The following is a 23794-nucleotide window of genomic DNA, read 5'->3' on the forward strand; positions in this document are numbered from 1 at the left end:
ACAGGGTTCGTAACACTGGTAACTTTAAATTCAGTGGTGTTATTATATCAGAGGATCTGTCCTGGCACCAGCATAAGTGTCACCACAAGGAGGACATGACAGTGCCTCTTAGAGGTTTGTGCAAATTCAGTATGTTGTCTAAAACTTACACATCACAGCCTGGTATGGAAACATCAAAGCCCAAGAATGGAAAAGCCTATTTAAAAAATGGTGGACACAGCCCAGTCCATCACTGATGAAGTGCTCCCCACCATTAATCACATCTACAAGGAGCACTGCTACAAGAAAGTAGCATCTATCATCAAAGCCCTCATCATCAGGCCTCTGAATCAGCATGGATAACTTCACTCACTTCAACACGGAACTGATTCCATAACCTATGGACTCGCTTTCAAGGACTCTACAAGTCATGTTCTCAATATAATATATTTATTGGCACAGTTTGACTTCTTATGCACATCGGTTGTTTGTCAGTCTTTGTGTGTAGTTTTTCTATTTATTTCTTTGTTCTACTGTGAATGCCTGCAAGAAAATGTATCTCAAGGTAGTATATTGTGACATATATGGTATATAAATTGATAATAAATTTACTTTGAACTTTGAAATATGAGGAGCTGCAATTTGGGTGGTTAATATAATGGGAAAGGATATAGTGTTTTATCAGCATTGATATTGATATTGCTCCCTGAAGGTAGCACACAAGTAGACAGTAGAAGGCGTATGGAATGCTTACCTTCATCAGATGAATCATTGAGCACATACAATGACCAATTTACCTACCAATCCACATGACTTTGGGATGTGGGATTTCTTCACAGTGTCTGAGGAAACCCATGCAGTCACAGAGAAAATATGCAAATTCCTCACAATAGCTCCGGAGGTTAGGATTCAAACTGGGGCTACATCCACACTGGACCGGATAATTTTGAAAACACCAGTTTCGCATAAAATGATAGGCGTTCACATTATGCGTTTAAAAAAATATCTCTGTCCACATTGAAACGGAGATTTCGTCGAATCTCCTCCTACTGCGGATGCGCAGGACTCATCTACCGAAAACAAACGACATGTTTGGTGTTGAATCTCGCTGTGAAAGATGGTGCGTGTTTGTTCAGTTACAGACTACAAAAACTTAAACAATGGGCAGCTGTTGGCTCTCATGCAGGAAGATTTAAAAGTAAAAAAAAAACAAATACTGAAGCATATGGAGGCAACCGACAGGGAGTTCACAGACTGTATGACCCGGCTGACGATGAACATTGAAAAACTGACTAACTCTGTTGCGTTAATAAAGCATCTTGTTAAATGTGTAAAACATGTCTGCATCAGTATTATCTTGTATTTCCATACAATGTTACATTAGGCTGTTACACATCTATTGTCAGAAAAGTGCTTGCATGAATAGGTAAACCACCTTCATACGAGCAAGGCCAGAAAACAGGGCAAAGTGAGTACAGTATACTTATTTATTCAGTAAGTTATGGGTCAAAGTATTTGGTGAGTACATTTCTAACTCTTCTGGCTTCAGTCTCGTTGCCGTCTGTTCTGAAATTGTTAGACTGCGTTCAAGAAAACAATGAAATAGCGCGCTGCTGTCTGACAGCGTTTTCAGATTTCTCCGGTTACCCCGTCCACACTGATCTGCCTGAGCGGCATTTTCAAAAATACCCACCCTGGAAAGCGTTTCTGAAAAGCTCCGGTTTCGGGGGACGAAAATACCGTTTTACTGTGGACGGAGGGTAAAAACGAAGAGAAAAAACTTAGGTTATGGATTTATCCGGCGTAGTGTGGATGTAGCCTAGGTCACTGAAAAGGTGAGGCAGTGATTCCCAAAGCTGTCTGTCATTCTGTTTTATTCTTACACTTCAAAAGACACGGAAATTTCATGACCAAAATCTCATGCTTATCTACGTTAATGTATCAGTTACATACCCAATTTTCTGCTTTATTAACTTCTACCTATATTTTTAATGGTAGTGGCAATTAATGTGGGTCAAGTACAGAACATTGGATAACTCAGCCAGTGAAACAACGTCTGCAGAAAGAAAGCCCTCCCCCGCTGCTGTTTAGACTGAAGTGCTTTCCTTATTTCAGGGTCCTCAACCTGGGAGATTGACTGGTTTCTATTTCCACAAATGCTGCCTGTCTGGCTAAGTTCTTCCTGCGGTATATATATTCTTATTTTAATTCAGATTCTGCATCTAATTGTTTCCTATTAATGTGGTTTATACAGAATTTCAATAATTTTATTCAACAGTTTAGATAAACCTAAACAAGAGATCTTCATTTGGAACACTTTTTAAAGCAAACCATCTTAAACAATGACAAGGAAAAGTCACTGTATGTATGCCTTGCCACACACTTACCAGGTGAGGCATTCACTGTAAAGTGTTCTATTAAGACACAGCTGCATGAAATTATTTCATATACACACCAAAATCCAATATATTACCATCTATTTTATATTGCTTGCCACAATTTATTAAACCCTACATGAAAAGTAATTGGTCTGATTTGACTTTCCTGGTAAAGTAATGCTGAAATGTAATTTTTATATACATTTTTGAAAGTGTGGATGTAATAACTTATAGTTTTGCAAAGAGTAATTTAATTTATATTTCTAGCCATGAAGATGACTATAAAATTTTAAGCATGGGTTGGTAATCCAATCCCTCTTGAATTAATTTTCCATCACATTACTTGACAGTAAATTCCAATCCCAATTCCTAAGGTGGTGCAGAGTCATTTATTCCTTTGTTTTCACGCCGCTCACCCTGTATCTGTGCCCTCTGGCCACGGAGTCTCTCTCCAGCCACAAGTCGCATTTCATTCCTCTAAACTCTTTGTAGTTGTAAACAGCCCCATCGAATCTTCCCACAACCTTCTCTGAACAAAGCCTTTGTTCAGCAAGAAAGATAAGGTAACCAAAGTACGACATTCACAATTTTTTTTGAGAAAATATAATTTAAACAAGCTGCCCGTGGTGTCAGGTGGTAGGCGGTAAACTGGCCTCAACGAAGCCGTCTTTTTCACGGAATACAAGTATTTATATTGTGCTGAACGATTCTTGTCCCAACATGTGTACACGTGCTTTACAGAAATACCTGCAATATACGATGCAGAAGAAGGGTGTATAGAAATGGACTGAACATACCGGTTACAAATGTCAGCTTCACACCTTCCCCCAGAACGGTACAGAGTTTACTGAGATAAGCCGTATTAAATTTACGGTTACTGAAAAAGAGAAAAAATATTTTCCGTGAAATAATAGAAAATCTCAAGAGATTATCTCCCCAGCATCTATTCCAGTTTTTTTTTAACCAATTCCCGTTATCTACAGATATTAATTTCTTTCTTAATTTTAAGCACGAAGTTCTTCGGATGCTGGAAATCTTGAGCAGCACAGACTACCTTTCAAAAATAGATTTATTTTCACCTAAAAAAATATTTATTAATGTAACACCCCCACTCCCGAAGAGCCCAACATCTTCATTGCTATTTAATTTCTGATGGAAAATTAATATTTTACCGTTATTATGGGAGAGTCACGACGGGTATTATTTACCCTGCAACTAAAGGTCTTCGCCTGAGACCTCGGAACCTCTTTGTTATGACACTGCCAGATAGGACCACAGCATCAGAATTAACGCCAGTAACGAAACTGTGACTGAAAAATACCGAGCAAATACACCGCCATGATCACTGATCTAAAATCAAACCACACGTTCGAGATTTGCAACTCGAGATAACTTCACCGTGACAAAATTCAACTTTCTACCTGCGCAAAACTGCTAATAACAAAGCATATTGAATATTGATTGTTCAAAACTATCCGTGTTTTATAAAACGAACAACATTTACAAAAAGTACGTTCTTTAAAATAAATATTGAAATATTTGCACTGGAATTAGAAAAATACTGTGCCGGAAAATGAGTACGGTTGTGGTTTACAAAATCCTAACGGGATGGAGATTAAGGAACTCGCTAAGAATTTAAAGCGTCAACTAAATTGATTTTCAACGTAAATCCCATTTCTGAAAATCCATATGTATATGATACATTGTAGTTTGCTCATTAAGAACTGCGCCCGCAAATTGAGGAGGGTATCCTGGTATCTAAACTATGCAACAATATAAAAAAATGAAGACTTTAACCTAACTTTTTGGAGCGACTTTAACTACTACCGAACTACCTTGACATTTCCTGTTCAAACACCAGATTTTGTATTGTTTTGCGATGATGTGGAAAGAAGTTCGCTTGGTTTTGAATCGCAGACTTCGCGTCGCCAATCTCCTCAACGTCATGTAGCCACTGGGCCAAAAGCAAAGAGCCTGCTCACAGACCTGGAATCTGCAGGAAACCCAATACAGAGAAGAAACTTCATCCGCCACAGAAAATAGGGAGACAAAGAAAGAAAATCAAGTTCGCATTGTACAATACATTCCCAAGAACTGTTCCATTTTCTAAATGAGCATTCACTTGCAATCCATGAGTTTGAATTACATTCAATTTGGACTTGCACGTTTCAGTGGAAAACGGTTTTTTTTTCACAAAGAGCCACTTAACACCGGCAACACGACTACTTTTTTGACGGTTTATCATGTATCTTTAGTTTGGAATATCCAAATTTCAATTAAAAATATCAACGGTATTCTCTCGCCTTCCTCCTGAGCTTCTTTAATGTACAGATTGACTGTCGCGGAGTTTTGATTGCAGAATCTATCAGACGTGGAGTTAAAAAGACATTTACTTACGCTCAATAACTGCATGTGTGCATTCCAAGAGTAAAAATGTGAAACCCGGAAACGAGCAAAAACGATTTTTTTAGGGGATGCTGGAATCCGGTATGAGTTACCTCAGAATGTGCTGTTTAGATCAATGCTCATCCGGCCTAGAGAAAAACAGTAATTTATAGCGTTCCGTACAACTACAGCTCGTGACATTGCTTATGATTGATGTGCTTATAATTTGAAATCTTTGTCCGATTAACTTATTGCATTATTTTAACCCGCAATTGCAACGTAGCTATACGGTCTGTAGCTTTTTTTTTGCAGAGATCTTTATTGCCGAAATCTACTAAATCAGGAATATATAGATCGAGATGGTTTGGTTAAATTTCGATATTCAGTGGCATTGAATTGACTAATAAACGCGCAGAAAATTATCAGTTCCGAACACACATCCAACGGGCATATGTCCATATAAATGTCAATAAAATCAGTTGTTGCAAAAAAGAAGCAAATTGATAAATACTTGTTTATTCTGGAGCAATGGGCAGATTAATATGAATGCATATTTCTGTATTATAATACTGACATCACTGTGTACAGCAGTACAAACACACTGACAACCCACTGGCTATAAATCACTTTGAATATATTAAGCTTGTAAAAAGGACATGATGTTTTATTTCAGTAGTCTTGCAGCAACCCCTACAAAAACAGTAACATGGTCATTTAAGTATTTCTTATTCTTTCACATAACCTCCAGTCCAGCATCCATTGATTCATTTTCTCCCTTCAAAGACTCCTCTTAATTTTCTGTCACATTCAATGGATCATCCTTTGCAATCTGCACAACTCCTTCAGTCTCCACTACATACACCTTCCAACTCCATCACTACCCATAGATCTTTCAGTACATCCAGATGTTGCTTTAGGTTTTCCTTGGCCACAATCGTTCACTCCTAACTCAAAAGTATTTGCTGCTCATGATGCTTTCTTCTTTAAATCTAAGGTCCAAAACACATCGGATGACTAATTTGTACATTCTGGTGAAATTTCAGTTGTCTGCCACGTTTTTCCACTCTGACCTCAAATGTGAGCCTTATGCACCACTCTAGCAAAGCTTAGTGCAAGTTCAAGAAACACCTCATCTTCCCCAGGTAAGTTATGGTTTACCGTATTCAATATTAACTTATTTCATTTCAGATATTCAGCATTTCTGGCATTTTTATTACACACTTCCAGCATCATTTCCTTTTCCTCTGTAATAGGTACACATTCTGCATCTATACTTTCCCAATCAGCTTTGGTTTTCTATCAACACTTTCTTTCAATTTGCATAATCACCCTTTTAATGTACTGGCAATTAAAGAATCTTCGTATTTAATGTAAGTTCCTCCCGCATGATACAAGGGAAAACACTACGGAGATCTGAAAAGGGCTGCAGATTCTCAGCGGGTTCGGTAGCAAACGGGGAGGAAGAAACTGAATAAAGGTTTATCGCTGTCCGATGGGGGGGGGGGGGGAGAAATCATTGACTTGAATCATTAATTTTATTTCGCTCTCCAAAGACGCTGCTGCATACTTTCTGGAAATCTGTTTTGATCCGAGTCTAGGATGCTGCATAGGAAATGGCAATCACTGCCGAAGGTCAAGCGGACACAACGTTATCAGGAGTCGTCCTTGCTATTAAATAGTAATGCGGTAATTCTGATGTGAGCAGGCAATCTTAGCAGTACAATGGTGGATGCTACCAATTAATTGTGATGTCAGAAACCCTTCTGGACATTCCACGAGCAGCCACTGATTGACACCCAAGTCACTTTGGCCGGTGAAGGAGGGACTGCAAGCCGGCCGGGGTTTGAGAGAGTGCGGGAGCTGAAGGGCACAGTGAGTCGAGCCCTTTAGACAACTTTTTCTTACGAACAAAGAAACAGCCTTCAAACCTCGAGGGAGTGTTTAAGCGGGTTATGAAGAGAAAGCTCGACTTCACTGAACTTGCACAGTGCGGCTGGGAACTTGTTGCTGCCCGGTCGGCAGGGATTTGCCTCCGTCACTGACAAGGCGGGCCAATGATAATCGGCCATTTATTCCCGGTCCTCCCGCTACCCCCTCCCCCCCCCGGCCGCGGAAGGATACACGGACCGGTGCTCCGCCTCCAGTCTGAGCGTCGCCAGTGCCTCAGCGGAGACGAGTTTTAAAGTTAGGTGGGGAGGATAGAAAAGAAAGGAGAAAAAGTTGAAACAAAGACAGGTAACGTGAAGAAGTGTAGGGGGGGATGTTTGGAAGGCGTCGGGTGGTTTTTGCGGCGGTGGCTCGGGCGCTTTGTGGATCCAGAAGTTTTTTCAGTGTCTGACATGGCGTCAGCGTCCAGCCGCCGGTAGCACGCCCCCCCCCCTCCCCACCCACCTCCCGGCCGCTGATTCTCTGCGGGGGGAAGGAAGCTGTTTGGGTGGCCGATCCGCCTTCGGGTAACCGGTCAGCGGCACTGCTCTCCGCCGTGCCCCCGGAGTTCACTGTTCTGGGATCCCCTCCGGTGGGCGGGGGCTGCGGAATGGAGTCTGGGCGGGGCTGCGGGGGAGGTTGCTGGAGAGGGGGTAAATCTGGTGCCAAACTCGGATGTGGGACTCCACCGCTTGCGGTGTCCCGCCCGCAGCTTGCGGGCATTTCGTACTTTGACGATTGATTGTTAATTTTTTTTTGATACAAGTAAGTCTTTTCAGAGCCTCGTCTGTGCAGTCTTGAAACTGTCAGCAAAAAGTGGACCATGTAATCACAGAGAAAACAGGAAGACACTGTCAATGATTTTTTTCCCCCCACTCTGAAATCCGATGAGATGATTTTGTTTTGGGGGAGGGGAAGAATGGGGGCGGGAATATTGGTGTGGGGTCTAGTGGTTGGAGAACCTGATGAATGTCAAATTCTGTTTAACGGGAGAATAACAGCTGATTTTGGATTGAGCGATACTCGATTATGCCGTACTGAAGGCAGGCCACCTCACAGATGTTAATGCAGTTTTAAAATGTAACTAGTGCAAATGGTGGTTTGATTCATTTCTAGGGTATAATAAAGCGGGTAGCATATCAACCTTGCAAAATACGCTGAGCAGGTTTATAATGTGGTATAACTGGAAGCCCTGTTGCATTCGTTTATTTTTTAAATATGTAATACTATTTATGCTTAAAATGAACAGTATTTTACACATTATAACACTATATTCATGATTATTTTCTACTTTAGAGACTCCTATCCTTGGGTTAAAACATAAAGCTAAAAAGGTTTGGCTGTATATTGTTTACTGTAGAAAAGGAATCATAACTTTTCTAGAAATACCATTGGAGCTACTTTTCCATAAGAATCAAGCATGAATCCAACAGACCCATATTTTTAAAACATTACTTTTGAAGAGCATAGAATTAAGAGATTATGATTTAATTTAACGTGCATCAGATTATATAGTGTTAATTTTAGTTAATTGCACTAGAGTTTTGTGCATTTCAGATAAGTAAGGTGCTTATGATGCACAAATGCAAAAATAAAGGCAAATTTTGTTATTTGGGTTTGAATGAATTTTGGATTACAGCTTTAAAGTAATCAGCAGTGATTGGTGCTTGAGGTGCTGATGTCTGAAAATGTCCTGTGCATTCAAAGGATAAACTTCTGGTGGTTTCCTGACATTTGACAATCCTAAATGTTTTGGCTTAATTGAATCTTTGTATTTTAGCCCTAATTATATTCTTTCTGTTTTTTCCTCCCTTAAATAATTTTATTAGTAACTTAATGCTGCAAATGTATTTATAACAGTGCCTTGTGAAAGCATTCCCTAAGTCCTTGCTCACGCAAGTATTACAACTAGGGATTTTGATTCATTTAAGAACTGAGAATTTTTATTTGTGTATCACATTTTTTTTCAAGTACAGGGAAAATTGTAAAGCATGAAAAATTAAAAATTCAAAAACTGAAATGTGAGCAGTTTAGAAGTATTCATCCCCCTTTGCTCAGTACTTAGAAACAACTTCCGGCAGTTATAATAGCCAGTAGTCTTTTTGGATGAGTCTCGATTAGCATTGCACAATGTGATGGATAAAGGTTTGCCCATTCCTACTCGCAAACTTGCTCAAGCTGTGCTAGGTTAGTGGGAGAGCAGCAGTGGACAGCAATTTTGAGATCTTGCCAGAGATGTTCGATCAGATTAATGTCAGGACTGTGACTGGGCTGCTCAAGGGCATCAATTTTATTAATTTGAAGCCACTCTGTGGTTGCTCTGCTTGTCCTACTGAAAGACAAACTTCCTCCCCAGTTCGAGCTCTCTGGCAGAGACTAGTAGGATCTGTCTGTGTTTAGCAGCCTTCATCTTCCAATTAATCCTGACCAGATTTCCATTCCTTGCTGCTGAAAAAAATATCCCCTTAGCATGATGCTTCTTGGCTCCGCCATACTTTACAGTAGGGATAGGGTTATCTTTGGGTGGTGGGGTGGAGACGCATCTCTACCAAAGGAGGTGAAAGGTCCATCCCTCTGCTAGCCTGCAGGTCATCCAAGGGCAAGGTGTAGCACCTGCTTAAAACTCTTACACCCCCCCCCCCCCCCCCCAAACACCAATCAGGGTCTGGTGAAGCACTGGGAGCAGATGGTGGATAGTTGTATGAGCAGCTGGCAGATGATGCTTATCACAAGCCCTGCTTATGCAACCGCTGATGCCAGGCAGTCACTCAATCTCCGAAGAGTATTGATTATGGCTGGGGTTGCCCATCTTGAAAAGACACTGTCCAGAAGAAGGCAATGGCAAACTGTTTCTGTAGATAAATTCACCAAGAACAATCATGGTCATGGAAAGGCCACGATCACCCACATCATACGACATGGCAAATGATGATGGTGTTACCTGGCTGATGCACAGTATTCTGCCACACGTACCACTTAATGTTGATGCCAAAAAGTTCAGCGTTAGTCTATGTCAACCACAAGACCTTCTTCCACATCGTTAACAGTATTTTCTAAATAGAGTTCGTGGATCCAGCTATGTATTTTCTCTACATCAGCTGTGGTGTTTTTTTGCTAATTCTACTTTGCTAATTCTAATTCTAAATGTCTGCTGTAGTTTGTTTTAGAAATGCTGGTTGCTCAGCTTCTCCGTACCTAATCACTGGAGTCTGCATATTCTGCTTGTCTTGATAAACGGCTGTAGACATGAGATTTGATGCATATGTTAAAACACTCAGATTTTGGAGCTGGAACAAAATTTGAGCCAACTGAATATTTTGCAGAATATAAATATTTTCAACTTGTGTAAGTGTGACGCTAGGGAAGAAATTTGCAGAAGCCAGCTGAGATTACTTGCATCATCATTAACCATGGCTGAAGTGCCAATGGTCTAGAAGTTAAAAAACTTAAGGGTGGCAAATTAAAACCTGGGATCTTTTAAGTCAGTAAGTCTTAACATCTATGGGAAGGAATTTACTGGAGAGGATCCTGAGGGATAAGATGTATCTACATCTAGTAAAAGGGGTTGATTAATGGAAGTCAGTAATTGTTGTGTGCTCAGTAGATGATGTGTTAACAACTTCATTGAATTAATTGATAGGTGACCAAGAAGGTTGATGAGGGCAGGGTGGTAGATGTGGTTTACATGATTCGAGTGAGGTCTTTAAGGTTTCACATGGTGGGTTAGATTGCATGGAATCAAGCAGAAGATAATGGTAGAAGGTAATTTCTTTGGTTGGATATCCATGAGAGACATTAGGAGAAAGTGTTGTTTGTCATCTATTTCAGTGATTTGGATAAGGGTGTGGTTAGTTAGCAAATGACACTAAATTAGGTGATGCAATGGACGTTGAAGAAAGTTATCAAAAATTAGAGGGATTTTGATCAGGTGATGAAGTGGACTGAGGAATTGTGAGGGTAAGTGCGAGGTGTTGCATTTTTGGAAAGCCAAATCCAGGAAGGATTTTCACAGTGAACAAAGTGTTGCAGAACAGAGGGACCTGGCGTATAAGTACATGTCGCCTGAAAGTGGAATCACAGGTAGACAAGGTGGTGAAGAGGGATGTTGGCCTTCTATAATTAAGGACATTGAGTATAAAAGTTGGGAGGTTATGTTGCAGTTGTACCCAGCTATTCAAAAGATGTTGTTCAACTGGAAAGTGTCCAGAAAAGATTTAAAAGAATGTAGCCAGGACTTAAGGAACTGGTATACAATTTTGAGTAAGAACTTTTAAGAATGTAAGAGACTGAGAGGTGAATTTGTAGATTAGGAAGGGCATAGACACTCAGTCTTTTTTCCACAGTTGGAAACAGAAAGAACTAGAGGGCATAGGTTTAAGATGATAGGGCAAAGATTGAAGAGGAACTTGAAGGGCAACTCTATTAAACAAAGGACTAAGCATATGGAATAAGCTGTCAGAGGGTAGTAGTTCAGATGCGTATTATAACAACTTTTCAAAGACAGGTGCACATATATGTGGATTGGAAAGGTTTAGAAGGTTATGGGCCAAACACGCAAATGGGACTAGCTTGAGGCATCTTGGTCAGAATGGAATAGTTGGGCTGAAGGGCCTGTTTCCATTCTGACTCTAGTGATGGGATAGCACAGCAGAACTCCTAATAAAGTAACTTAATAGCAAGCATGGTTTGCAATTTTGTTGTATTTTGTAAATTGCAAAGAAGTAATTTAGAGTAGCAGATGCGCATTTTAAATTCTGATTTACTTTCTAATCTAGCAAATTTGTGTGTGATCGAGTGAGCAATGCAGGAAGGTTTGTGGTACATTAGTGATTTCATTAATGGATATAGGCCTCTGCTAAAGCAGTTTATCATTGATTTGGCTCATGGGATTAAGTATAATATACTCAAAATGCTAGAGGAATTCAATAGGCCAGGTAGCATCTATGCAAAAGAGTAAACAGTTGATGTTTGGGCAAAGACTAAACTCAGTTAAGTGTGGGCATGGGGGCAAAGGTGAGGCCTTTACTGAGGATGGAATGTTCTGCTTCAGAAAGGAGAAAACCTGAGGGAACTGTGAAGACTTGGCATGGATGAGAGCTGGGGTTAGATGGGGGTGGGGAAGAGGGTTGATAGTGTCTGAGGAGAGAGGAGGATTGGGGTATTCAGGGAAGGTGGGGTAGGAGGAAGTCCTGATGAAGGGTTTTGACCCAAAATGTCAGCTGTTTACTCTTTTCCATAGATGCTGCCTGGCCTGCTGAGTTCTTACAGCATTTTGAGTGTGTTGCTCTGGGTATCCAGCATCTGCAGATTTTCTCAAGTATAATAGATCTGTGTTTGCTAGGTGGCATGATGGGTTGTGAAGAGGATGCAGATAAACTTGGGGATATACAGGCAAGTTAAGTGAATGGTTAAGGTTTTTGCAGATAGAATATAATGTGTGAGCTCATCCACTTTTTGGAAGACAAAATTGTAAATTGGGTAAGTGGTGAAAGATTGATGGTAGACCTGGATGTTCTTGTGCATCACTGAAAATTAATGTGTATCTTCAGCATACAGTTAAGAAGGCAAATTGCATGCTAATCTGTTTTCAAGACAATTTGAGAACAAAAGTGGGGATTGCTTGTCCCATTATGTGAAGCCCTAATGAGGTTGAATTTGGAATATTGTGTACAGGTGTTTTGTGTCCTGGAGGAAGGGTGTGCATTAGAGGTAATGTAGCAAAGTTTCATGAGTTAATTCTTCATATTGGGATTAAGCAGTAGAGTTAAGTGAAATGAAAAATGATCTAGCAAAAATCTAAAATTCTTACAGGGGTTAACAGAATTCACTCCATCCTTGTGTGACCTCAATTTACATTATGCATTCCCAGTTAACTAAAAGTTTTCCAAATGTTTCTTTTAAACATTGCTAATTATAGATCATATGCTATTTCATTTGCGCACTAACACCATGCAATTTTGGCTTTGTCTTTGACCGTTGCCGCTTGAACATGCATACAAAATGCCTCCATACAGTCATTCAAAAACTCTTTTTGCTGATGACTGCACTCCTGGCGCACAAAGACAGTGATCTACAGTTGATGCTGAACAAATTCTCAGACACTGTTACGCCCTTTGGCTTGACAATGAGCCTGAACAAGACTTAAGTACTTCACCAGCCCCATAGAACCAAAAATCACTTGACGACACCCAGCTGACAAATGTAACCAGCTTCAAATGCTTGGGAAACATCATCTCGAGTGATGGGTCTTTGGATAAAGAAATTGACTCCAGGATCAGCAAGGCCAGCCAGGCTCCGGGAGGGAGGCTGTATACCAGAGTGCTCAGTCAACACAACGTCCGCATCTCCACAAAGCTGAAAGTCTACAGAGCTGTGGTCATCCCTTCTCTCCTGTATGGATGTGAGACCTGGACTCTTCTCATGGAGTCCACCAGCATTGAGTCCCTGATCATCAGAGCCCAGGTGCAGTGGGTGGGACACGTCATCAGAATGGGTGACCACCGTATGCCTCACCAGCTGCTCTATGGCAAACTGGAGATCGGAACGAGACCTCCAGGTCATCCATGCAAGCGCTACAAAAACGCTGTGAAGGAAAACCTGCACTACTGTGACATCCAGCCAAGGGAGCTAGAAGCTGCAGCTGCTGACAGAACCCACTGGCGAGCCCTGTGCAATGAAGCCAGTTTTGAAGACAGGCGCTGCCAAAAACTGATGGAAAACCGTGAGCGGCGTCACAGGACAGCAGCCGCAATTATTACAACAATGGACTTCCAGTGCCCCCGTTGTGCTAGACTCTGTGCTTCCAGACTGGGACTGCAGAGCCAATTCATGTTCACAGATGAACTGCACAACAGCGTGTCTTCTTAGAATCCGAAGGACTACCACTATAGTTTAACTTGTATGAGATCACTATAACTAGGCAAAGCCACAACATTTCTCAACCCATGAAAATAATGAGAACATAAACAGCAACACACACAAAATGCTGGTGGAATGCAGCAGGCCAGGCAGCATCTATAGGAAGATGTTTCGGGCCGAGACGTCGACTGTGCTTCTTATAGATGCTGCCTGGTCTGCTGTGTTGCTTGAATTTCCAGCATCTGTAGATTTCCTCGTGTTTGAGAACATAAACAGAATGTTATTCAGTGTCTCATACCTGCTCTGCCATTAACCAAGTTCACGATTAATCCTACGTTAAGCCGATAGCACTTGACTACCTTGATGTCATCAATTTTATTGATCTCCATCCCGATGAGAAATGGTGTTTTCCCCTGCCTGTGAGATCTGTAATCAGGGTCACAGTCTCAAGTGAGGGTATGCCATGCAAATGTGAGGATTTTAAAAGAAAAATATTTAGAGATAAAATGCAGAACAGTCCCTTCCAACCAATGAGCCACACTGCTCAGCGACCCACCTATTTAACTCTATCCTAGTCACAGGACATTACTATCCGGTACACCGGAATGTGGGAGGAAAGGGGAGTAACTGGAGGAAACCCATGCACTACGGGAAGGATGTGCAATCCTCTTACAGATGGAGCAGGAATTTATTTGCTGAATTCCGGTGCCCTGTGCTGTAATGACATTGAGCTGCTATGCTACTGTAGCACTCCTTTTTGAGAAGAAATACCTTCAGAATTCACTGCAAAAAGACTGGAGGCTAACCATATTCAAGATGGTGATCAAATACATTTGCTATTGGCAAGGTAGTTGTGTGATATGGGTTTAGTGTAGGAGAATGTGTTCAATTCTGGTCACCTCAATATAGGAAGGATGTGGAAGCTATGTGGATGTGGTGCAGAAGAGATTTACCAGGATGTTGCCTGGATTGGAGAACAAGTCATATGAAGCAAGGTTAGCAGAGTTGGGACTTTTCTCTTTGGAGCATAGAAGAATGAGAGGGGACTTGATAGAGGTCTAGAAGATTGAGAGGCATAGATAGGGTGGATAGTCAGTACCTGTTTCCCAGGGCACCAATAGCAAACACCAGAGGGCATATGTACAAAATTAAGGGAGGGAAGTTTAGGGGAGACATCAGGGGTAAGTTTTTTACACAGAGGGTTGTGAGTGCCTGGAATGACTTGACAGGGATGGTGGTAGAGGCTAAAACATTAGGGGTATTTAAGAGCCTCTTGGACAGGCACATGCATGAAAGAAAAATGGAGGATTATGGGGTAGTGTGGGTTTAGTACTTTTAAGGATTACATGGGTCAGCACAACATGGAGGGCTGAAGGGCCTGTACTGTGCTGTAGTGTTCTATGGTTCTATAGTTAATGTGAAATGTAGAATTAGCCATGGTCTTGGCTAATGGCAGAGTAAACATGGGACACTGAATGACATATTCTGTTTATGTTCTAGTTGTTTTCATGGGTTGAGAAAGTTGCAGTGGTTTTGCCTAGTTCCAGTTATTTCATACAAGTTAAACTCGTTGTGTGACAAAGCCACAATAGCTTTGTGATAGTGCAGATGAAATGGCATATAAATCTATAATTACTGATGGTTAAAGAAAAAGTGCAGTAAATTTTTAGTTAACTAGGAATGCATAATATAGGAGGCCATATTAGTTGCTGATAATTTATTGAGGGAAGAAATTATTATTCTTTTGACTGTAAATGAACAAAATCAGTTCTGACATTCAATACAGATAATGGATTGTCTTCATACAATTCTTTTAATAATTGTATCCTCCAAATCTTCTTTTTCATGGTAACATTCAAGATGATTGATACTTTAAAAGTTCATAGTTCCTAACTTGTTGAAGTAGTGAAATCATTTAATTTTCACTTCTGGTCATTTCTGGCATCTCCAAGCCTGAATGTTTGAAACTGCAGTGAGCAAAACAGTTCCAAATTGTCTTCCTGCATATTTCTTGACAATTATCAGTAACAAAAACCACTGCTGTTTGAACACCAACAGAACCAACTAATGTTATTTAAAAACTGTTTAGGCATGGCGAAGTGTCCAATGGCCACCCAATTGCAAGTGACTGTTAGTTGGAAACTGTTAGGCAACAGTCTCCTGTACTAATTAAGCAGCACAGTGTGCCAATTAAATGAAAGGAATCCTGGCTATTTTCTGGATTAATTTTTGTTCTAGAAGAGTTATCCCAAATAAGCGGCTGGCCCAATGAACCAGAATCCACTGTATATATAAAAATGAAATTAAATAAGTAGTGCAAAAAGAGCACAAAAGAGAAAAAAAAGTGAGGTAGTGTATATGGGTTCATTGTCCATTCAGGAATCTGATCATGGAAGGGAAGAAGCTGTTCCTGAAACATTAAGTATGTGTCTTTGAGCTCCTGTACCACCACCTCGATGATAGCAATAAGAGGGCATGTAAAGGGTGATGGTGGTCCTTAATGATGCATGCCACCTTTTTGAGACATCGCCTTTTGAAGTTGTCCTGGATGCTGGTGAGTCTAGTGCCATGTTGGAGCTGACATTGTTTTACAACTTCCTCTGCTTTTTCTGATCCTGTGCAGTGACCCTCCAGACCAGAGGTGATGAAGACAGTTAAAATGCTCTCCACAATAATCTGTAGAAATTAGGGCGAGTCTTTGGTGACATATCAAGTCTCCTCAAACTCCTAAAGAAAGATGGCCATTGTCATACCTTCTTTGTAAAAACATTAATGTGCTGTGTTCAGGCTAGATATCTTCAGAGATGTTGACACATGAATATGAGACTGCTTACCCTTTTCACTGCTGATCCCTTGATGAGGACTGTTGTGTATTCTTTCGACTACCCCTTCCTGAAGTTCACAATCAGTTCCTTCATGTTACTGGTATTGATTGCAAGGTTGTTATTGCAACATCAATCAACCAGTTGAACTAATGTACGCTCCGGTATGCATCCTCATGATTTGAGATTCTGCTAACAATAGTTGTGTCATCAGCAAACTTATAGATGGCTTTTGAGCTGTGCCTAGCCAAACAATCATGGGTGTAGAGAGAGGAGAGCAGTGGGCTATGCATGCATTCTTGAGATGATCCAGTCTTGATTGTCAGTGAGGAGATGTTCTCATCTGCACTGACTGTGGTCTGTTGGTGAGGAAGTGGGATCCAGTTGCAGACCGAACTGCTGGTTTTCAGGCTTGCTGATTAGTAATGAAAGTATGTTGAACGTTGAGCTGTAATCAGCAAACAGCAGCTAAACTTGAGTATTGCTCTTGTCTGGGTGGTTCACTGTGGAGTGCAGAGCCAGTGAGACTGCATCCACTGTAGACTTATTGTGGAGATCGGCAAATTGCAGCGGGTCCAGGTCCTTGCTAAGGCAGGAGTTGATCCTGGCTATGATTAACTACTCAGAACACTTCACAGATATGAGTACAACTGGGTGATGGTCACAAGGAGGCTCACCCTGTTCTTGAGCATTAATAAGATTGTTGTACTTTTGAAGGAGATGGGAACCTCTGGTTGCCACAATGAGAGCTTGAAAATATCCTTGAACATCTGCCAGTTGGTTAGCACAAGTTTTTGGTGCCCTACCAGTTACACAGTCAGGCCCTAACACCTTGCAAAGGTTCACCCTTTTGAAAGATGTTCTGACATCAGCCTCTGAGACCTAGATCATAGCCTCATTAGATGGTGCATGGATTTGCACCGGTGTAGTTTTAATCTCCCTCTCAAAGCGTGCGTAAAAAGTGCTGTGCTTATCTGGGAGTGAAGCTTGTTTTTTCTAAAGAGGAAATCTTGCCTGACAGATCTGTTGGAATTCTTTGAGTACATAACAGGCAGTTTAGACAAAAGAGGGTCAGATGCTGCTTGTTTGGATGTTTAAAGTTTCAAAATAAGTTTATTATCAAAGTACATATGTCACCATATATAGTCCGGAGACTTATTTTCTTGCAGGCGTACTCAATAAATCCAATAACCATAATAGAATCGATGAAAAGACTGCACCAACTGGGCATAAAATCAATGTGCAAAAGACAACAAACTGGAAATATGAAAAGATAGAAATGATAATTAATAAATATTGAGAACATGAGAATGAATCCTTGAAAATGAGTTTATAGGTTGTGGGAACATTTAAATGATGGGTCAAGTGAAGCTATCCCCTTTATTTCAAGAGCCTGATGGTTGAGGGGTTATAACTGTTCCTGAACCTGGTGGGGTGAATCCTGGGGCTGCTCTACCACCTTCCTGATGGCAGCAGTGAGAAGAGAGCATGACCTGAGTGGTGGGGATTTCTAATGATGGATAATGCCTTCCTGCAACAAATCTGTCTCGATGTGCGCATAGGTGGGCCTTTGACCAGGTGCTGTGTGTGAAGTTGTGGACCAAGATAAGAGGTTGTATTACAGGAAAGATATTGGCATGGGTAGAAGATTGGCTAACTTACAGTAGGCAAAGAGTGGCAATAAAAGTGGTCCTTTTCTGATTGGCTGCTGGTGACTAGTGATACTCTGTAGGGATTGGTGTTGAGTTTTCTATTATTCGTCATATATTAATGGCCTAGGTGACCGAATTGGTGACTTTGTAGCCAAGCTTGCTAATGATGTAAAGATAGATGGAAAGACAGGTGGTATTGAGGAACCAGGAAGTTTGCATAAGGATTTGGACAGATTAGGAGAATGGGCAAATAAGTAGCAGATAAAATCCAGTGTAGGGAAGTATATGGTCATGCACTTTAGTAGAAGTATAAAGGCGTAGATAATTTCCTAAATAGAGTGAATTCAGAAACTGGAAGTGCAAAGAGACTAGGAAGTCTTTGTGCAGGATTCCCTAAAAGTAAGCTTGCAGGTTGAGTTGGTAGTAAAGAAAGCAAATGCAATGTTAGCATTTATTTTGAGAGGACTAGAATATAAAGTCAAGGCTTTATAAGTCAGACCGCATTTGGAGTATTATGAGTTTTAAGGCTCATATCAAAGAAAGGATATGCTGGGATTAAAGGGATTTCAGAGGAGGTTTTATGAGAATGAAAGGGTTAATGTATGAGAGGAGTGTTTGTCTCTGGACATTACTTGCTGGAGTTAAGAAGAATGATGGGAGAATCTAACTGAACCCTACCAGATATTGATGAAAAGGCTAGATAGAATGGACATGCAATGGATGTTTCAAACTGGGAGACTCTAGGACTAGAGGGCACAGCTGCAGAATAATAGATGAGTGTCCCTTTAGAAGAAATGAGGAATTTGATTGTGTGTGGTGAATTTGGAATACGTTGCCCAAGATGGCTATGGAAGCCAAGTCATTGGGTCGTTTTAAAGCGAAGGTTGATAGGTACTTAAATTAGTAAGGGCATCAAAGGTTATGGGAAGAAAGGAGACTAATGGGATTGAGGGGGAAAATAAATCAGCCATGATTGAATGGTTGAGGAAACTCAATGGCCAAATTCTGCTTTTATGTTTTATGGTATTTGAATTCTATTTTATATCATTGTCAATTACCTCTGTTGTTTGGTTGATTGTGAGTAGACTAGTAAATAGCTGCAATGGATTTGGCCTCGGGTAGGATCTGTTTAGGCTGTTATATTGTTTGCTAAATATCAGTGTTAAAGCTTGTCTGGAGGTATGGTTAGTTCTGAACACATGTTGTTAGGCATGTTGCTGCATCCAGTTTGCTCAGCCCTTCTATTCATGCAACATGAGGTGAATCAAATGGCTATGCATTTTGTTCTGCAGTAATGTCTCTGGAGTGGCAAGTCTCAACCAAGTAAGTCAGTATGGTTTATGTAAAGGAAATCTTGCCTCAAATCTGTTAAGTTCTTTGAGGAAGTAACAAACAGGGCAGACAAAGGAGAGGCAGTGTATGTCATTTATAGAAACATAGAAAATGGGTGCAGGAGTAGGCCTTTCGAGCCTGCACCGCCATTCAGTATGATCATGGCTGATCATCCAACTCAGAACCCTGTACCTGCTTTCTCTCAATTCCCCCTGATCCCTTTAGTCACAAGGGCCATATCTAACTTCCTCTTAAATATAGCCAATGAACCGGCCTCAACTGTTTCCTGTGGCAGAGAATTCCACAGATTCACCACTCTCTGTGTGAAGTTTTTCCTCATCTCGGTCCTAAAAGGCTTCCCCTTTATCCTTTAACTGTGACCCCTTGTTCTGGACTTCCCCAACATCGGAAACAATCTTCCTGCATCTAGCCTGTCCAATCCCTTTAGAACTTTATACGTTTCAATAAGATCCCCCCTCAATCTTCTAAATTCCAGTGAGTATAAGCCTAGTCGATCCAGTCTTTCTTCATATGAAAGTCCTGCCATCCCAGGAATCAATCTGGTGAATCTTCTTTGTACTCCCTCTAAGGCAAGAATGTCTTTCCTCAGATTAGGGGACCAAAACTGCACACAATACTCTAGGTACGGTCTCACTAAGGCCTTGTACAACTGCAGTAGAACCTCCCTGCTCCTGTACTCAAATCCTTTTGCTATGAATGCCAACATACCATTTGCCTTTTACACCGCCTGCTGTACCTGCATGCCCACCTTCAATGACTGGTGTACAATGACACCCAGGTCTCGTTGCACCTCCCCTTTTCCTAAACGGCCACCATTCAGATAATAATCTGTTTTCCTGTTCTCTCAACCAAAGTGGATAACCTCACATTTATCCACATTAAATTGTATCTGCCATGAATTTGCCCACTCACCTAACCTATCCAAGTCACCCTGCATCCTCTTAGCATCCTCCTCACAGCTAACACCGCCGCCCAGTTTCGTGTCATCCGCAAACTTGGAGATGCTGCATTTAATTCCCTCGTCTAAATCATTAATATATTGTAAACAACTGGGGTCCCAGCACTGAGCCTTGCGGTACCCCACTAATCACTGCCTGCCATTCTGAAAAGGTCCAGTTTACTCCCACTCTTTGCTTCCTGTCTGCCAACCAATTCTCTATCCACATCAATACCATACCCCCAATACCGTGTGCTTTAAGTTTGCACACTAATCTCCTGAGTGGGACCTTGTCAAAAGCCTTTTGAAAATCTAAATATACCACATCCACTGGCTCTCCCCTATCCACTCTACTAGTTACATCTTCAAAAAAAACTCTATAAGATTCGTCAGACATGATTTTCCTTTCACAAATCCATGCTGACTTTGTCCGATGATTTCACCTCTTTCCAAATGTGCTGTTATCACATCTTTGATAACCAACCCTAGCATTTTCCCCACCATCGATGTCAGACTAACTGGTCTATAATTCCCCAGTTTTTCTTTCCCTTTTTTAAAAAGTGGGGTTACATTAGCCACCCTCCAATCCTCAGGAACTAATCCAGAATCTAAGGAGTTTTGAAAAATTATCACTAATGCATCCACTATTTCTTGGGCTACTTCCTTAAGCACTCTGGGATGCAGACCATCTGGCCCTGGGAATTTATCTGCCTTTAATCCATTCAATTTACCTAACACCACTTCCCTACTAACATTTACTTGGATTTCAGAAAGCATTTCATAAGGTGCCACACATGAGGCTGCTTAACAAGTTAAAATCCCATGCCATTACAGGAAAGATACCCCAGTGTGGATAGAGGAATGGCTGACAAGCAGAAAGCAGTGAGTAGGAATAAAGGGGGCCTTTTCTGGTTGGCTGCCAGTGACTGCTAGTGGTGATTCTCAGGGGTCAGTATTGGGGCCATGACCTTTCACATTGTCAGTGAATTGGATAATGGAATTGATGGTTTTGTGGCAGAGTGTGCGGATGATACGAAGGTAGGTGCAAGGGTAGGTAGTGCTGAGGAAGCAATGCAATTGCAGCAGAACTTAGATCTAGAAACATAGAAAACTTACAGCACAATACAGGCCCTTCGGCCCACAATGCTGTGCTGAATATGTACTTATTTTAGAAATTACCTAGGGTTACCCATAGCCCTCTATTTTTCTAAGCTCCACGTACCTATCCAGGCGTCTGCTAAAAGACCCTTATCATATTTGCCTGCACCACAGTCGCTGGCAGCCCATTCCATGCACCTTAAAACTGTGCCCTCTCGTGTTAGCCATTTCAGCCCTGGGAAAAAGCCTCTGACTTCCACATGATTAATGGCTCTCATCATCTTGTACACCTCTGTCAGGTCACTTCTCATCCTCCGTCGCTCCAAGGAGAAAAGGCCAAGTGCACTCAACTTATTTTTGTAAGGCATACTCATCAATCAGGTAACATCCTTGTAAATCTCCTCTGCACCCTTTCTATAGTTTCCACATCCTTCCTGTAGTGAAGCTTGGAAGAATGGGCTGAAAGTGGCAGATAGAATACAGTGTTGGGAAATGTATGATGATGCATTTTGGTACAAGGAAAAATTGTGTGGACTATTATCTAAATGGGGAGAAGGTTCCATCAGAAGTACAATGGGACTTGGGAGTCCTTGTGCAAGACTCCCAGAAGGTTAATTTTCAGGTTGAGTCTGTGAAGGCAAATACAATGTTGGCATTTATTTCAAGGGAAATGGAATATAAAAGCAAGGAGATGATGCTGAGGCTTTATAAGACATTAGTCAGGCCGCATTTGAAGTATTGTCAACAGATTTGGGCCCCATATCTTGGGATGTGTTGTCATTGCAGAAAGTCCAGAGGTGGTTTACGAGAATGATACAGGGAATGATTGGCAGCTTTGGTCTATATTCACTGGAATTTAGTGAGGGGGATCTCATTGAACCCTACCAAATGTTGAAAGGACTAGATAAGGTGGATGTGGAGAGGATGTTTCCTATGGTGGGGATATCCAGAACTAGAGGGCACAGCCTCAAAATTTCGACCTTTTAGAACAGATGAGGAATTTTTTTTTATAGTCAGAAAGTAGTGAATCCGTGGAATGCTCCCTCACAGATTGAGGTAATGGCCAAGTTCGTGGGTGTATTTAAGGTGGAAGTTGATATTTTCCTGATCAGTCAGGGCATCAAAGGATATGGTAAGAAGGCAGGTGTATGGGGTTGAATGAGATCCAGGATCAGCCATGACTGAGTGGCAGAAGAGACTTGTTGGGCTGAATGGCCTAATTCTACTCTTGTGTCTTATGGCCTCTGCTTGTGCCATTTAATGTGTCATTAGGTAAAATCCTTTCATTTAGTTAAAAGCCTTTTTTCATTATTACTTAAGTATTTTTTCTAATTTGACCATGTTAATTGCACGTGTACAGTTACATTCACATTTTCTTCCTGTCATGCTGTTTTTTTGCAATTTAAATCCCTAATCTGGTCTTGACTTACTAATTAGCATTGTACATTTCCTCCACTTTTACTCTTTCAAGGTCTTCCTGAGTGTTATCTTCATACAGTAAAATGTAAGCAAACCTAGAGCCTTCCTTTGATAATACTCAGTTGCTGAAATGACACCCAACAGTAATCTAACCAAAAGAACTAAAATGAATGTCAACTTCAGTCTAACTGGATTGGAGTTCTTCAGAGCAAGCTCATCTGTGGGTTATGTGTTCAATCATTCAGGCATCATCCATTGTCTGCACCGAGCTAAAGCATCTTTTATTTCAGCTGCACTTATTAATGCATATTGGTATATTTAAATTAATTTGAAAAAAAAACTCAGGTCATCAAGGTGAAATGCTAATTCTCATTTTCCAAAGATGCCATGTGACCTGCTTAGCATTCCCAACATGTTTTGGGATAGTTTCAGATTTTCAGCCTCTAAATTGTTACTCCTTCAAGTGTTTAGGAAATAGAAGACATTTCATAGAATTTCCCTGATAGTTTAGATACAGGCAGTCCCCGTGTTATGAACGAGTTCCATTCCTGAGTCCGTCTTTAAGTCGGATTTGGATGTAAGTCGGAACAAGTACATCCAGTATTATTTAGCGTCAGTTAGTCAAACGTTTGTTTTAGTATATAGTATATATTTTATCTTTTTATGCACATAAAAAAACTTAAGAAACGTATGTATTCCAATAATTAAATCACTGCGTTGCTTAGTAATAATTGTAGCTTTCATCGGGGTAGGGTATTTCACATGCTCCATTATTCTCACTTTATCCTTTAAAATTGTTCGAATCGTTGACCGACTGTAGCCTAACACTTTTCCAATGACTGATGATGTTTCACCTCTTTCCAAACGCTTCATTTTATTTCCATTTTATTTTCTATCGTGATTGTTCCCCGTCAACGGAACAGAAACACTGTGGGCGGCGGGTCCTGAGCTCTGCCGGGTCCCAAGGACCACCACACTGAATTCCTG

At 41.0% G+C, this 23794-nt stretch overlaps 1 protein-coding gene and 1 long non-coding RNA gene across 2 annotated transcripts in view; one reads left to right on the forward strand and one right to left on the reverse strand.

The window, feature by feature from the left end:
- The window catches only part of LOC140739306 (uncharacterized), a 40116-nt gene extending 35239 nt beyond the window's left edge, over window positions 1-4877 (reverse strand). Inside the window, exons 1-3 of the long non-coding RNA XR_012101598.1 lie at window positions 4755-4877; window positions 4193-4350; window positions 3155-3234 (exon numbers count right to left, since the gene is read on the reverse strand). This is a non-coding gene — a long non-coding RNA (uncharacterized lncRNA). The remainder of the gene's footprint in view (window positions 1-3154; window positions 3235-4192; window positions 4351-4754) is intronic.
- Window positions 4878-6849: 1972 nt separating this feature from the next.
- The window catches only part of LOC140739304 (mothers against decapentaplegic homolog 5), a 45658-nt gene continuing 28713 nt past the window's right edge, over window positions 6850-23794 (forward strand). Inside the window, exon 1 of the mRNA XM_073067471.1 lies at window positions 6850-6977. The gene's annotated coding sequence lies outside the window, so the exon portion shown is untranslated. The remainder of the gene's footprint in view (window positions 6978-23794) is intronic.

This window comes from Hemitrygon akajei, chromosome 15, assembly GCF_048418815.1.
Source record: "Hemitrygon akajei chromosome 15, sHemAka1.3, whole genome shotgun sequence".
Taxonomy (NCBI): domain Eukaryota; kingdom Metazoa; phylum Chordata; class Chondrichthyes; order Myliobatiformes; family Dasyatidae; genus Hemitrygon; species Hemitrygon akajei.